Source organism: Sorex fumeus, unplaced genomic scaffold (assembly GCF_029834395.1).
Source record: "Sorex fumeus unplaced genomic scaffold, SorFum_2.1 ptg000054l, whole genome shotgun sequence".
Taxonomy (NCBI): Eukaryota; Metazoa; Chordata; class Mammalia; order Eulipotyphla; family Soricidae; genus Sorex; species Sorex fumeus.
Window position 1 is genome coordinate 6,803,876 of NW_026606111.1, and position 16,297 is coordinate 6,820,172.

The 16,297-nt window shown below is 45.9% G+C and overlaps 1 protein-coding gene across 4 annotated transcripts in view; it reads left to right on the top strand.

Annotated features, from left to right (window-relative positions):
• The first annotated feature begins 1,789 nt into the window (after nt 1–1,789).
• The window catches only part of ANKRD6 (ankyrin repeat domain 6), a 190,383-nt gene continuing 175,875 nt past the window's right edge, over nt 1,790–16,297 (top strand). For all 4 annotated transcript variants that reach the window (XM_056125346.1, XM_056125348.1, XM_056125349.1 and 1 more), the window contains exon 1: nt 1,790–1,952. The gene's annotated coding sequence lies outside the window, so the exon portion shown is untranslated. The remainder of the gene's footprint in view (nt 1,953–16,297) is intronic.

Consider the following 16,297-nt stretch of genomic DNA (forward strand, 5'->3'; position numbering starts at 1 on the left):
TGGACCTGCTATGGGGGCAGGCTTGAGGGGTGGTTGGGAACTTGGAGACAATGGTGGAGGGAAGGTGACAGTGGTGGTGGGCTTGGTGTTGGAATACTGAATGCCTGTAACAACTCATCATGAACAAGTTTGTAAAGCACAGCATTTAAATAAAGTGGGGAGTGGATAAAAGTAGAATAAATAAGTAAAAATATTGCTTTTGCACATCCAGCAGTACTAAAGATTTACTCTTGACTCTGTGCTCAAGGTTTGCTCCTGACTTTGTGCTCAGGGCTTATTCCTGGCTCTGTGCTCGGGGATCACTCCTGGTGGGATGGGGTCAGAGGGTGCTTATGTGGTTCAGGGAACAGAACCCAGATCTGCCACATACAAGACAAGTGCCCCGCCTGCTGCGTTTTTGTTCTGCCCGCCAAAACTCAGAAAAGATTTGAATAAAACTTGCTGGTTCCACCCCTCAATTAAAACTGAAACTCCATTTCTAGGGTTCTAAGCCTTGTTCTTGGAGAACACCTGCCTTGTTTCTTGGTCTCACTCATTCATACTTTAGTACAATAACATTATTTTTTTTAATTTGGGGGCACACCCTGAACTGCTCCAGGGCTACACCCCAGCTTCGTGTTGGGGGAACACGGTGCCTTGAGTCGAATTCCTATTTTCTGAGTGCAAAGCATCTGCTCAGCCCTTTGAACTCTCCCTCTCTCTCTCCAGCCCTAAGTCAGTAATAAGTTATTGAGAACTCTCGAGGTGGAGGGAAACTCTTGCAGGTCCTAAAGAAATAGCTCAGGGACTGGAGCGATAGTACAGCCAGTAGGACGTTTGCTTTGCACGCAGCTGTTCCGGGTTCAACCCCTGACATCCCATATGATCCGCCAAGCACCACCAGGAGTAATTCCTGAGTGCAGAGCCAGGAGTAACCCCTGAGCATTGCTGGGTTACCCCCCCCCCCCCCAATAGCCCAACAAGGAAAGCGGGAGTCAATGGTCTGTAAAGTCTGTTTTGTCTGTCATCAGGAAATGCTCAGTGCTTTTCATCAGGAAATGCTCAGTGCTTTTGCTGGTGGGGTGGTTATGATGAGCTTAGCGACCAGCTCTTGGGATAAAGGCTTCCTTTCCTATCTAGTCCCCTAGCTTTCCACGGAATATCTGGCACATTCGTCACCGTCCTTGCTCAGTGTCCTCAGAGGTGGACCCTAGGTAAATGAACTAGAGAGTGATGGTTTCTCCTCTCCTCCGGTAAAGTTCCTGGGAGAATACCTCCCATATTTCTCTGTCTCACTCATTCATACCTTAGTACAATAACGTTAATTTTTTTTTCTTTTTGGATCACACCCGGCTATGCACAGGGCTTACTCTTGGTCATTCTTACTCAGGAATTACTCCTGGCGGTGCTCCGGGGACCATGTGAGATGCTGGGAATTGAACCTGGGTCGGCCAGGTGCAAGGCAAACACCCTACCCTCTGTGCTATCACTCCATCCCCAATAACATTAATTAAAAAAAAAAAATTGGAACCACACCCTGCACTGCTCAAGGGCTACTCCTAGCTTTGAGCTGGGGGTCACAATGCCTGGAGTCGAACCCACTCCTGGGAAAGCCCCACTTCCACGGCAGCCCCCTTCCTCCAGTTCTTTTGAGACGGGATGGAGGACTAGGTGGTCGCCACGGCCCCGGGCGGCCCACCTGGGAACGGTCCCAGCGGCCCTGCAGTACCCGGGCCTGCCGCTGTGCGCCGCTGCGTGCCCAGTGTAGAAGGTGCGGGCGGGGCGGGCTCGGCCACAGGTAACCCGCGGGAGCTCGGGGCGTGCAGGCGGCTGCAGGCGCGGCGCGTGCAGCGCCCAGGCCCAGGGCCCGCCGGAGTCAGCGGGAGTCGGTCCCCCTCGCAGCCCCTCGCCCTCCCCCCAACCAACACCCCATCGTCTCCTTACGGCGCGGACGTCCGGTGCGCGGAAGCAAGGTACGGAGCCGCTTCTCCGGGTCCCTGGAGGGGTCCCCTGGCCACCCCTCTAATTCTCGACCGCTTCTTTCCCGGGGCTTCTGAGCCCGTGTACGGGGCTAGGTCGGGGGGTGCTGCACCCTGGGGACCCCCCCAGATCTCTGTGTGTGTGCTGCTTGGGGGCAGAGACCCGCACCAAGCTCCTTGCACCCTTGTTTGCGGCCTCCTGGGAAATCAGAGCCAGGGAGGAAGGAGTGAGGGCTGCCCTGCGACACTTCTTCCCATCGCTCTGCCTCAGTTTCCTCCTTAAAATAAATAAATAAATAAAGAGAGCTTGGTGGAGGGAAAGTAGGAAACTTCTTTTTGTTTTTGTCGCCCCCTTTGCGTCAGTGAACTCAAAGAGTTTGCAGAAAGTGGTGGGGGTGGGGGTAGATACGAGGGACCTGTGATGTGAAGAAGGAGGTCCCTGTTGGTCCGTATGCGGTCCCCGCGGTCCCGGGCCCGGTAACGTGGTTTAGACCCACTGCCGCCCACCCGCCTGCCCAATGCCCTGAGGTCTGCAAAGGAGTGCAACTTGCGCCTGCCCCGCGCGCGCTGACACCGGTTCTAGCTGCATTCGGCCCCGTGAAATGTTCACCGTCTCCCCCGGACTTTGCATTCGGGCGCCAAGTCACCCACACTTGAGTGGTGAGGGTCCAGGCGGAGACGGGGGGGGGGGGGGGGTGGACGGGCGGATTATTTGCAACTGGAGCTTGCATGTTGTCAAATGGGTTGAGCACTTTTGCGGGTCCACACGGTGGTAGAGGTGGAGGGGCGTATTATTTGCAACCAGAGTGGAGCTATCATACTGTCAAATGGGTTAAGAACGTTTGCCCCCGCGGGGAGCGGGGTGGGGGGGGGGGCGCGGCAGGGGATGCAGCTCCAGCGTGCATCTCCTGGTGTGTGTGTGGTAGGTGGGTGTGTGTGTGGTAGGTGTGTACATAGGCCCCAGTGCACGTCTGGCACCTTGCATTCTCTGCTGTACATTCTCACACAGATTCCAAGTTTCCCCTTGCAACCCCAAGAGATGCTTCAAAAGGTCGTGGGATTGTCTAGTGTGCTTTATTTTGATTTTAATTAAAAAAATATATATATTTTTGTCTTGGGGCTATATCTGGGGTGCCCACAGGCATTTCCCAGCTCGGTGCTCAGGAGTGATCCCTGGTGGTAGTTGGGTCCGTTGGCAGTGCCTGGGATTCGAACAAGGGTCTCTGGAGCAAGACAAGTACCTTAAATTTCCTGCTACCCTTTGTTCACTGTGGTGGTTGTGGGGGAGGGAGGGATAGATCTAGGGCCTCACACACTGACTGGGGTTATTGCTCTGCCAACGAGCTGTTACAGTCCCGGCTGTCTTTTTAGAGGCGAGAAAAGAACTCATATCTTTGTGAGCCTCATCAAAAAATTAGCTTGTTGCTTAAACCTGTTAGCTTTTCAGAGCCCCTTGAGAAGAGTCTGTAAAGAAGAGATCCCTTCTCTGAGGTGTTGCTTTCCAAGGTCTTAGCTCTCCGTGGTCCACACTGCTCTGGATATAGTACCTACAGTAAAATTTTGAAAAAACCCTACAGGATTTTGACAGTTTACACTGCTCTGCACCCTTCGCTTTAATCATGGCATTCCTATAAGTCTTGATACTGTATGTTGTTATACTTCTATTTTTATTATTAGTTTTTTAATTGAATTATTGAGAGATACAGTTACAAAGCTTTCATGATTGAGTTTCAGTCTTTAAATGATCGAATATCTATGCCTCCACCAGTATATATCTTCCACCACCAATGTTTCCAGTATCCCTCCCTCCCATCCTACCCCACCCCCTGCCTCTATGGCAGACAATTTTCTTCTTTCTCTCTACTTTTGTGCATTATGGTTTGCAATAAAGATACGGAGAGGGCACCATGTGTGGTCCTTTGTCTACTTTCAACACACATCTCTTATCCTGAGCCATCCCTCCAGCCATCATCGACTTAGTGATCCCTTCTCTGTTCCCAACTGCCTTCTCCCCTAGCTCATAAGGCAGGCTTCCAACCACGGAGCAATCCTGGCCCTTGTCTGTAAAATTATTAGTTTTTTTAATCTCTTACTATGCCTAACTTATAAGGTAAACTATCAAAGTTTTGTATATATAAGAAAAAAAAACATAAGGAGAGGGAGAGAAGGTGCGTGGGTTTAGGTGTTTGCCTTGCTGACCCAGCTTCTATCTCCAATGCACATATAGACCCCTGAGCAGTGCCTTGAGTAAGCCCTGAAGCACTGCCAGGTGTGAGAAACACCTGGAGAGGAAAGCTGAGGAGGCGACTGGTTCTATGCCTGGTTTCTAGCTTCCCCGTGACCTTGAGCCCAGCAGATAGGGGGTACAAATGTACTCCAGGTCCAAGCAGTCAGCTTGTGAACCTGCTCTGCTTAGAGATGAGATGCACTTCCAGTTCCCAGATCCTTGTAGGTCCTGGAGCAATATACAGCAGACTGTAAGCCGCTTGGAGGTGCAGTTTAAATGAGAATCTGATGCAAGTCTAGGCCCCTTGACTGCAGAACTGGACTCTCCCCAGGAGAGCTACAGAGGACTGCTCCCACTCATCACTCCCTCCCCGGCAAAGGAACCACTTGTTTGGAGTTTGGGGGTAACTTCCCCCTTTTTTTTCCACACAGAATATCTAATAATATTAATAAAAAATTTTGGGAGGGAACTTCCTAAACAAGCCAGTCTATAGCAATCTGGAGAATTCATTTTTTAAAATTTTTTATTAGTGAATCATCATAAGGTACAGTTACAGACTTACAAACTTCCGTGCTTGCGTTTCAGTCATACAATGATCGAGTACCCATCCCTCCACCAGTGCCCATTCTCCACCACCAATGGTCCCAGTATCCCTCCCACCACCCCCACCCCGTCCCCTTCACCCCACCCCGTTTCTGTGGCAGGGTCTTTTGCTCTCTCTCTCTTTTTCGGTGTTGTAGTTTTCAGTAGAGGCATTAAATGGCCATCGTGTTTGGTCTATAGTCTACTTTCAGTCCGCATCTCCCATTCTGAGCAGGCCCTCCTAGCACCCTTTACTTGGTGGTCCCTTCTCTATCTGAACTGCCTCTGAGCTGCCTTTTCCCCCATGCGAGGCCAGCTTCTTTTTTTTTTAAATTTAATTTAATTTACTTTTTTTTTTTTTTTTTTTGGCTATTTGGGCCACACCTGGTGATGCACAGGGGTTACTCCTGGCTCTGCACTCAGGAATTACTCCTGGCAGTAGCTCAGGGGACCACATGGGATGCTGGGTCGACTGCGTGCAAGGCAAACGCCCTACCAGCTGTGCTATCGCTCCAGCCCCACGAAGCCAGCTTCTAAGATGTGGAATTCTTACTGACTTAAAAGTAAGTTCTTGAGAGTAAGATGCAAATCAGAAAAAAAAAAAAAGCAGAAACTTTAAAAACTGAGTCACACCTAGTGGTGCTGAAAGGACCTTGCATGCCAAGGGTAAAGGGTCAAAGGCAGTTTGCAGTTTGCAGTGCATGCCCTTAGCCCCTGGAGCTCTCTTGTTGACCCCAAATAATGAAAGTCTTTATGTGCCAGGAAGGGACTATTTTGCTGTCCCTCCCCTTCCTTGGCACAGACCTGAGGGCATGTTCTGTCTGTGTAGCACAGCCAGTCTCTTCTAACAAGGCTTAGAAGCTGTAATTTAGAAGCTTTGCTCAAGTCCCTTAGCTTTGGATAAACAGTAATTTGCGTGCATGTGTTTTACTATTTTTTTTTATGCCTTTTTTTGTGGGGGGCGGGGGTTACACCTGGCTGTGTTCAGGGCTTACTCCTGGCAGTCTTGGGAAGACCATACGGAGTGCTGGGGTTTGAACCCAGGTTGGTTGCATGCAAAGCAAGCATTAAGTAAGTAAGCATTAACCTTAACTTTGGTCCATGTGCATGTGTTTTAGAAACTTAAAAAATAAATTTGCAAGGTACGTTGCATGGGATTGGAAGGGTTAAATAGACTGAGAGTGACCTTTAGAAATGGGTTTAAACCAAATTCTTCTTTTTCCTGGTTATTTTATTATTTATGTTTGATGTTTTTGGCCCCAACTGGTGTGTTCAGGGCTTATTCCTAGCTCTGTACTCAGGGATCACTCCTAGCGGTCTCAGGGGACTGTATGGGATGCCAGGAATCAAACCTAGGTTGGCCACATGCAAGGCAAGCACCTTATCAACTGTACTACTGCTCTGGTCCTAAGTTGCCCTTCAGCACCCCAGATGCATTGTGTACAGTTTGGGAGTTGTTGGTACAAAATAAAAACCCCTCCTGGGGAGACAGCAGTTACCAAGGGGAAGGGGTCTGTCTGAATTTGCCTGCAGTTAACTTCTGTATGGAAAGGGCAACCCCTGGGGTTTCTCATCTGTATACAATACTAGACAAATACTTAAAACATCTGTAAAGGATCAAGAGATGGTAACTGTTTTATGGTCAGTAAAATGATACTAAATAAATGTCCCATAATAAATAGGTATATGTTATTCCTTCTATCTAAGAATAGCCAGTGCTTGCAATCCCTGTCTTAGCAAATAAATAAATAAATAAATAGTAAAGTAAAAGTAAGTAAATAAGACAAATAAATGTCAAATAAATGTCAAATAAATCCCTGTTTTAGCAAATAAATAAATAAATAAGACAAATAAATAATTGTCTTAGCAAATAAATAAATAGGGCTGGAGCGATAGCACAGCGGTAGGGCGTTTGCCTTGCACACAGCCAACATGGCCGACCCGAGTTCGATTCCTCCGCCCCTCTCGGAGAGCCCGGCAAGCTACCAAGAGTATTCGATATGCCAGACACAGTAACAACAAAGTCTCCAATGGAGACGTTACTGGGCCCTCTCGAGCAAATCGACGATCAACGGGAGGGCCTTTACCTTTTCTTTGGTTCCTAATGTTGAGAATTTTATTTTCCTCTATAAAATTTGAATATCTGGGGGCCTAGAAAGCTAATTCAACATCCTGGAGTATAGTCTTTGCATGCAGGAAACTCAGGTTTGATCCCCAGCACTACCTGGGGTCCCCCGAGCACTGCCAGGAGTGATCCCTGACAGAAACTGGATTAAACTGATTATATATACATAATACTAAAAATATAATAGCTTGAGGATAGAAAAAATTAGATAAATAGACAAATATATTCTAGATAATGAAACAAGGCTACAGTGAGTTGTGTTTTGCCTTTGATCTGCTACTTTTTTTTTCTTTATTGTTCTTATTTGGGGCCACACTCAGTAGTGCTTGGAGGCTATTCCCAGCTCAGATCTTGGGGTCACTCCCTGGTGGTGTTTGGGGTACCACGTGGTGCCAGGGAGTGACTGTGAATCTCCCTCAAGCAAAGTCCTTTGAGCTATCTACCTGGTCCTTAAGCAACCTTTTTCTTTAGAAAATGCCAATTGAACTGTAAATCCTAGTAGGAAATTCTGAATTCAATCCAGTTTTAATTCATGGCTGGGAATCACTATATGCCATTTATATATTGTATATAGTTAAATATCCAAGAGCAAACTATTTGAGTAGGTGTATATGAATGCACTAGAATATTTCAGATATGCTCGATAAATGCTTAGATGAAGTTTTTGGTTAAGATGGCTTCAGGAGAGAGAGTTCAGTGGACTAAGTACATCCTTTGAATACAAAAGACTTGGGTTGGATCCTTGTACTGTGACCTTTGAGTATGCATGCACAGACGTGCACACACACACACACACACACACACACACACACACACGTCAGGCAGAGGCTGGGAGAATCTAAAGTCTCCAGATCCATTTTTGTGGGCTTTGATGCCTGAATTTGCCACCTGTTATCTGCTAATATTCATAATTTATGCATAGTTTCTTCATCTGTAAAATGGGGATTGAACACTATTCATGGGGCTGATAGGTGGACCACACTGAGTGTGGCTCAGAGATCACTCAGAGAACTCCAGGGACCAAATAGTTTCTGTGATCAAACCCAATTTTGGCCGCATGCAAGGCAGTCACCTCAACCCTTCTTCTATCTCTCTCATCCCAGGATTTGAATATTCTAGACTCTGATATGGTGGTGACTACACAACTCTTTATACAGGGTAAAAATCACTCTCTCTCTTAGAGATAGAGAGAGAGAGAGAGAGAGAGAGAGAGAGAGAGAGAGAGAGAGAAAGTCTGAGCACATGGGAAAAGTGAAATCCAAATATGGTCTATAGTTTTGTTTATTTATTTATTTATTTATTTTGGCCAGGGTCCCTTACTGTGATTCTTGACTCATGATGTACACTGCAAAGGAGAAAGCAATGCTGCTGGTCCCTAAAGGACTGGGGGTTCCTGGGGCCACCCCACTGTGACATGCATCTTAACCTCCAGCCTTATGTTAATAGTATATTTGATGGGGATAGAGGTGGAGAGGTAGAGGTTAGATCAGATCTGGTTATGCCCAGTGGTTACTCCTGGCTCTGCACTCAGGAATTGCTCCTGGTGGTGCTTGGGGAACTATATGGGATGTCCAGAATTGAACCTGGATGAGCCTTCTGTCAGGCAAGTGCCCTACTTGCTGTATTATCTCTCTAGCCCAAGAGTTCAGGTTGGAGCAATAGCACAGTGGGTAGGGCGTTTGCCTTGCACGCAGCCAACATGGCCCACCCGAGTTCGATTCCTCTGCCTGCATGGCAAAGCCTGGCAAGCTACCCGTGACGTATTCGATATGCCAAACACAGTAACAAGTCTCACGATGGAGATGTTACTGGGCCCGCTTGAGCAAATCGATGAACAATGGGAGGACCGTGACCGTGACCCAAGAGTTCATAATATTTTAAGGATGTTATCCTAGGACAAAGGAGATAGTACACCAAGTAGGGCGCTTGCCTTGCACATGACTCACCTGGGTTCAATCCCCGGCATTCCATAAGGTCCCCCAAGCACCTTGAAGAGTAATTCCTGAGTGCAGATCCAGATGTAACCACAACATATTGCTGGATGTGACCCCCAAACAAAAACAAACAAAAGTGTCATCTCAGTGCAAATTTTCTTGTTTTGATCATTGTATGGAAGATGTTATCTTCAGGAGAAAGGATGCATTGGGAATTTTTCTACTATTTTTATTTAGTTAGTTGATGACAAAACATGCATATATGACACAACACTATTTTGGGGGGTGTTTGGATGGTGTATAGGGCTTACGCCTGTCTCTGTGTTCCTGGTAGGACTTGGGGGACCATATGGGGGGTATCAGGGATTTTGCTGAGTCAGCAAGACAAATGCCCACTGACTGTACTATTATCCTGGCCCATGCTTCTCAAAGTGGTTTGTTTAGTTTTGTTTTATGCGGCCCATACCTGGCGATGCTCTGGGACTACTGGCTCTGTGCTGGGAGGGTGGGAAGGACTGTGTGGTGTTTGGAATTAAACCTGGGTCTCCTGTTCACAAAGCATATGTGCTCAGTCCTTTAACTTATCTCTGCTGCCTCTTTAACTGGTATTTAACTCAAAGTAGATTGGATAAGTGGTGTAAAATGTTAACCTGCAAACTTTTCTTTATATATGTATGATTCTTCAATATTTGCCTTCATTCTAATAAGCCTTAGTACATCTAACTTAAATATATTCTATTAAGATCAGCTAACTAATGTAACACATATTTATTTATTTATTTTTCTTTTCTTTTTGGGTTGGGCGATAGGACAGCGTTAGGGCGTTTGTCTTGCGCGCGGCCAGCCCAGCCAAGCTGGGTTCAATTCCTCCGCCCGTCTCGGAGCCCAGCAAGTTACCGAGAGTATCTCACCCGCATGGCAAAGCCTGGCAAGCTACCCGTGATATGTTCAATATACCAAAAACACAGCAACAACAAGTCCCAAAATGGAGATGTTACTGGGCCCACTTGAGCAAATCGATGAACAATGGGAGGACAGTGTTTGTTGTTGTTGTTTGTTTCTTTTTGGGTCACACCTGGCGATGCACAAGGGTTACTCCTGGCTTTGCACTCAGAAATTACTCCTGGCAGTGCTCAGGGGACCATATGAGATGCTGGGAATCGAACCCGGCCCGGCCCCATGCAAGGCAGACACCCTACCCGCTGTACTATGGCTCCAGCCCCATATATGTTTATTTCTAGCACATAGTCCAAGTCCCATATTCCTGGTTAGGCAACTCTCTTGGCTAGCCCTCCTTTAAGTGAGTCGGTGACCCTTCCATCTGACGACATCGGCATCCGGACTGTGTGGTCTCCAGTGTCACCACAGAGGAAAAAGTCTATAGAAAGGCATAGCAGAAGAACTGGCTCCCCTTCAAATGAAACAGGTCATTTCTCCTCACATTTCATTGACGGGAAGCAAGCTCATGGCCCTGTCTCAATTTAAGGAGGATGGGACATTAGTTCTTAGCTGGACCAGCTGCTTCTAATAAGATCACTTACTTTGGGAGGGGAAACAGCATTCTTTGGTGGCTACATGGTCATCTCTTTTATAAACAACGGGTTGATAAAGTCTAACTGCCTTTCTACAATTTATCTCTTACCTTCAGTGCTTTATATATAAAGTGTTAGGTTTTTATATGGTAATGCGTGGGCAAGACTTTCATACAGGTAATGAGTATAACAATTGCCATGTGAGTCAATGAAAAATGGGATTAAGCCATTTCGGTGTGTACATGCGTTAGGGTGGGAAGCCTATTTGATTTGCTCAGAGTCATCCAACCATATAAAGAATTGTACATTTGAGAAAGATGGAATGGAGGAAGATTACCAAGGAACAAGAATATGCTTGTCTCATTGGCTTCACAAGTGTTATTGTAACAATTTCAATCTACTCCAGACTGTGGCTAATAGCTAGCATGAAACTTTTTGTCCTCTAAATAAAAGCAACTTTTACCATGGAATATATTATACAATTGGACTATGTCTGTAGCAGTTTTACTCATTTGCTCTTAAAGGAAACTAAAATTGTGTTTTCGACCTATTTCTCTTGTTTGTGCCTAGAAGAGTGCTATTTGACTCTCCCCAGCATCTGGCTGTTACAAATGGAGCATTTTTGAGGGCTTAATAAGAGATCATATGAAAAATCCTGGGTCCAAAACAGTACAATGGGTAGAGCATTTGCCTTGCACGTGTCAGGTCTGGGTTTGATCCCTGGCACCCAATATGGTCCCCCATGCACTGTCAGGAGTAATTCCTGACTACAGACCCAGGACTAACCCCTGAGCACCTAAAACAAGCAAAAAAGAAAAATCACATCAATCAGTTGAAGTCTTGGAGAAGACCGAGCCTTAATATATACTAATATATTAACACACATACATAATACTCTAATTAGACTAATATTTATCTATTGATATTGGGCAGTTATAATCATTAATACTAGCTGTATTTTAAGTACTAATGTTTTTCCTAGTTTTTATTTTTTTATATTGGGGTTTTTAAAAAATTCTCTGATTTCTTTTTTTTTTTTTCTTTCTGGGTCACACCTGGCAATGCACTTGGGTAACTCCTGGCTTTTGCACTCAGGAATTACTCCTGGCGGTAATTCTCCCTCAGGGGAGAATATGAGATGCTGGGAATCGAACTCGGGTTGACTGCATGCAAGGCAAACGTCCTCCCCCCTATACTATTATTACTCCAGCCCCGTTGGGGTTGGGTGAGGACACGCTGGGGGTGCTCAGGGAACCATAGATGGTGATGATGGTTGAACTGGGGTCAGCTGGATGCAGAGCAAGAGCCTTACCTGTACCTTCTGTACTATCCAGTATCATCCCTCTAGTCCCCTTAAATCCTACTTTTTGTTTGTTTTGTGTCATTTTATTTATGCTTTTGGATACATCTGGTGGTACTCAAGGTTTATTCTAGGTTCTGTGCTCAGGGATTACTCCTGGCAGGGCTCAGGGGACCACATATGGTGTCAAGGATTCTATTAGGGTCAGCTGCATATAAGCAAGCACTTCAACCCCTGTATAATTTGGCCCCTAAATCCTAAATTTTATTTTCCATAAAGGTTCTATTTCATGGTGCTTATGTTGGAATTAAAGACACAGTAGATCAGGACTGGAGAGAGAGGTTAATGGGAGGCCCAGGTTTGATTTTCAGCACTGTATGCTTCTCTGGGCACCTCTGGGCATGGCCCTGGAGTACAGAGCTGAGAGTAGTCCCATAGAACTTCTGGGGATGGTCCAAGGACAGAAGGAAAGAAAGAAAGAAAGAAAGAAAGAAAGAAAGAAAGAAAGAAAGAAAGAAAGAAAGAGAAAGAAAGGGAAAAAGAAAGATAGAAAGATAGAAAGAAGGAAAGAAGAAAGGAAAAGAGGGAAGGAATGAAAGAAAGGAAGGAAGGAAGGAAGGAAGGAAGGAAGGGAGGGAGGGAGGAAGGAAGGAAGGAAAGGAAGGAAGGGAGGGAGGGAGGGAGGGAGGGAAAAAACAAAGAAAGATAGAAAGAAGGAAAGAAGAAGAAAGGAAGAGAAGGAAGGAAGGAAAGAAAAGGGAAATGATGGAAGAAAGGAAAGGACAGAAGGAAGGAAGGGAGAAAAGAAGGAGAAAGAAAGAATGAAAGAAAGAAAGAAGGAAGGAAGGAAGGAAGGGGGGAGGGAGGGAAGGAAAGAATGAAAGAAATGAAGAAGGGACAAGGAAGGAAGAAAGGAAGGAAGGAAGAAAGGAAGGAGAGAGAAAGAAAGGAAAGGAGAAAAAGAAAGAGAAGGAAAGGAAATGAAGAAGGAAAGAAGAAAGGAAGGAAGGAAGGAAGGAAAGAAGGAAGGAAGGAAGGAAGGAAGGAAGGAAGGAAGGAAGGAAGGAAGGAAGAAAGGCAGGCAGGCAGGCTGCAGTCGGCTCTCAGGGTGTCAATGCACAGCCTCTGATGGTGTGCACTGCCTGTAAGTAAAGCCAGCCTGGCACACAGCCATCCTCATTCACTTCGCCCTGCCTATGGCAGCTTTCACACAGTGCTGGCAGAGTTGTGCAGTTCTCACAGAGACAGTGTGGCCCACAGCAGCTGGTCTATTTACTCTTAGGTGTTTCACAGAAGGAGCCTGTCAAACCCTTCACTAGATTTAGAATTAGTATAACTTGGTTGGAGACGAAATAAATGTGCTCTTCGTTAGGCCTCAATTTCTCTGGCACACAGTTCTCACAGTGGAGATGAGACCTAACCTGGTAGGTAATGTTGATTTTATTTTACTTTATATTATCTTATTTATTTCATTTCATTTTGAGTGTTTGGACCACATCTGTTAGTGGTCAGGAGCTGCTCTTGGCTCTGTACTCAGGAATGACATCTGGGGTGGGGGTGGGGTGGAGTGGGGGGACCAAATGCTGTGACCAGAATCAAATCAGTATCAGTCACATGCAAGGCAAATGCCTTAGCTCCTGTACTATCTCCTCAGACCCTACATGTCTTTGTTTATTTCTTGGGGCCACAGTGGCTGTGCTCCGGGGACTATATGTACAGCAAAGCAAGAGGCTTATATATCTTATCACTTACTCTCCAACCCAGCCCCTAGATTTCTAAATGATCTTGGATAAGTCACCAAATTTATCTTGTAGTTTGCTGTCTTCTGGTTTGCTTCATTAGACCAGTAAATGTATGTAGATGATTTTTTTTTTCTTTTTGGGTCACACCCAGCGATGCACAGGGATTACTCTTGGCAGTGCTCAGGGAACCATATGGGATGCTGGGAATCGAACCCAAGTTGGCCGCGTGCAAAGCAAATGCCCTACCTTCTGTGCTATCACTCCAGCCCTGATTTTTATTTATTTGTTTTTTGAATTAGCCATCTGGGCTCAGTTTAGGTGATCCCAATTTCGTTGGTAACATCCAAGGTACCCTAGTCAGGAGCCAGTTGAACAAGTGCCTTTGTGTTTCTCTCATATCTGATCAGGGATGTACCTTGACCACATCCCTGTCCCAAAGCATCTTCCCAGCCTTTTTCTTTCTTTTTTTTAAGTGTTAGAACTTTCAATGTTAATATTGTATACACAAATCACAGTAAAAAGATGACAGTCAACAACAGGCAGGCCCTCTATTTTCATCCACAGTGGCACAGTGAGTTACAGTAAACCGAGCTTCTGTTCCATCATCCAGTGTGGCTCCCCCATGAGTTCTCTCTGTGATGGATCATTAAGTATATCTTCAAATCCAACAGTCTCATCACTATCCTCTCAACATATACAGGAAAGGTTTGAGCTTGGAAGAAACAGAAGACGTTGAACCTGATGCACTGCCTTGAACTCCATTTGTAATTTTAGTGGAGCCTATAGCCCCTGAATATTTCTCAGTGTGGAAAAATTCATCTTACCTTGGTTGAACTGAACATTTTTTTTCTGATATTTTGAGAGGATGACTGGGCAAAAGTTTGTTTTTTGACACAAGAAAAACCTTTTCAAAGATCATGATTTTCAAAAAGTCCACTTTCGGGGGCTGCAGTGATAGCACAGTGGGTGGGGAATTTCCCTTGCATGCTGCTGAGCCTGGTTCGATTCCCAGTATCCCATATGGTCCCCAGAGCATCATCAGGGATAATTCCTGAGTGCAAGAGCCAGTCATGAGCCCTGTGCATTGCCGGGTGTGACCCAAAAAGCAAAAAAAAAATGTCCACTTGCTGAAAATTCAGTAACTGGGATACTGTCCTTTAGCTGAGATCCAAGCATTCATCTTCAAATTGCTCTGCAAGGAATCCTGGAGTCCGGTTCCCGTCACCGGCCTCACCACTCACCTCGGTTCTGGTGTTACCAGCCTCTTTCATCTGGTGCTTATTACCTTGACCTCCACAGTGAGCCCATGTGTGTTGCTGACTTCCAGCTCCTCTGAGGCTGACTCACCCAGAGAGAACTGGATGATGTCAGGGAGGTCGAGCTGATTTCTCTTGGGGCGTCCATCCCAAGAGACCGGGGATACTTTCTCAGCTGCAGAGGCCTGAGTGGTGGGAAGAAGGGTGAGGTGTGGATAACTGTGTGGCTATGGATGTCTTCAAAGCTTTTCCTTTGACTTTAGTTTTGGGAGGCTAGGTCTTCTTTCTCTGCCTTTGGCACCATCTTTGTGAAAAGTGTTTTTATTATTTATTTGTTCCTTTGTTTTGGGGCCCCACCTGGTGATGGTCAGGTGTTACTCCTAGCTCTGTACTGAGGAATTACTCCTGGCGGTGTTCAAAGATGCTGCCATATAGGATGCTGGGGATTGAACCCGGGTCAGCTGCATGCAAGGTAAAAGTCCTATCCACTGTATTATCTCTGCAGCCTTTATTGATTTCTTTTTATGGAGGCTTTGGGGCCACACAATGTGGTGCTTGGGAACCCCTCCCAGAAGTACTCATGGGACCAAATATGGTGCCAGAAATCAAAAAGCAAGGCAAATGCTTTTTAATTTCTGTACTGTCTTTCTGGCCCTGGTGGTTCTGGGGGACCATATGGGAGGCCAGGGATCGAGTATGGGTCAGCCACATGCAAGGCAAATGCCCTACCTGCTGTACTATCGCTCCGGCCCCAAAAAAGGTTTTTAAATGAATACTTTTCCGTGCCTAAAAATCATCTGAGAAATCTATAAAAATTCAACTTCTGGCCCTCACTTAGTTTCTGATTCAGTAGGTCCCAGGAAGTGCACATTTAATAAGCACCACAGATTTCTAATGTACATTTTTCCAATCCTTGTGGCACCTTATGTGACCCAGGAATAGTCCTGTCTGGAGAGAAGTTTCTAGTTCCTTTTTCACCTGAAGCCAGCCATCAGATAGGGGCGCTTGGAACCCGCCAGGAAATCCCAGAGCAACCAGCAGTGCATCAGCACTGGGCACCCGTGCAGAGAGACAGGCTGGGGCTTCTCCTTGAGATCCATCATTCTCCTGGAGGTCCATCATTCCCGCCCAACTCACATAGAGCCACCTGTTGCTCCGCTTCCAAACAGGATAGGAAAGAAAGTTGTCAGTGAGGCTTTCAAGAATTCCACTGCTTTACTTCAGACCTCCGTATGCCTCCTGATGCTGAGAGGATAAATTAAAGTGAAAATTAGCATTCAGGTCGTCAGTTCTCTCCTTTTTTTAAAGTCAAAGGTGAAGTAATGGCAGACAGCGTTAGCATGAGAGGAAGCATCTAATTCTCATGCTTTATACGTGCTTTCAGAGCGGATGCCTACTTAATGGTTTCTAAGTTCCTTAATCTCCAGAATGTATTATCTTGGGTTATGTGACACTTAATGAATGGCTTTGCTTGCCGAAGCCTTGCTTCCTTCCATTTGCTATTGAAAACTCAGTAAAGAACTGCAAAACCAGTCATGACTAATGGCAAAATCCCCTGGCACCTGTTAGGTTTGTATACCATAAGGAAAAGGGTAAGAGCTTATTCCCTCAAAACCTAAGACTGAAAAGCAAACTAAAAAT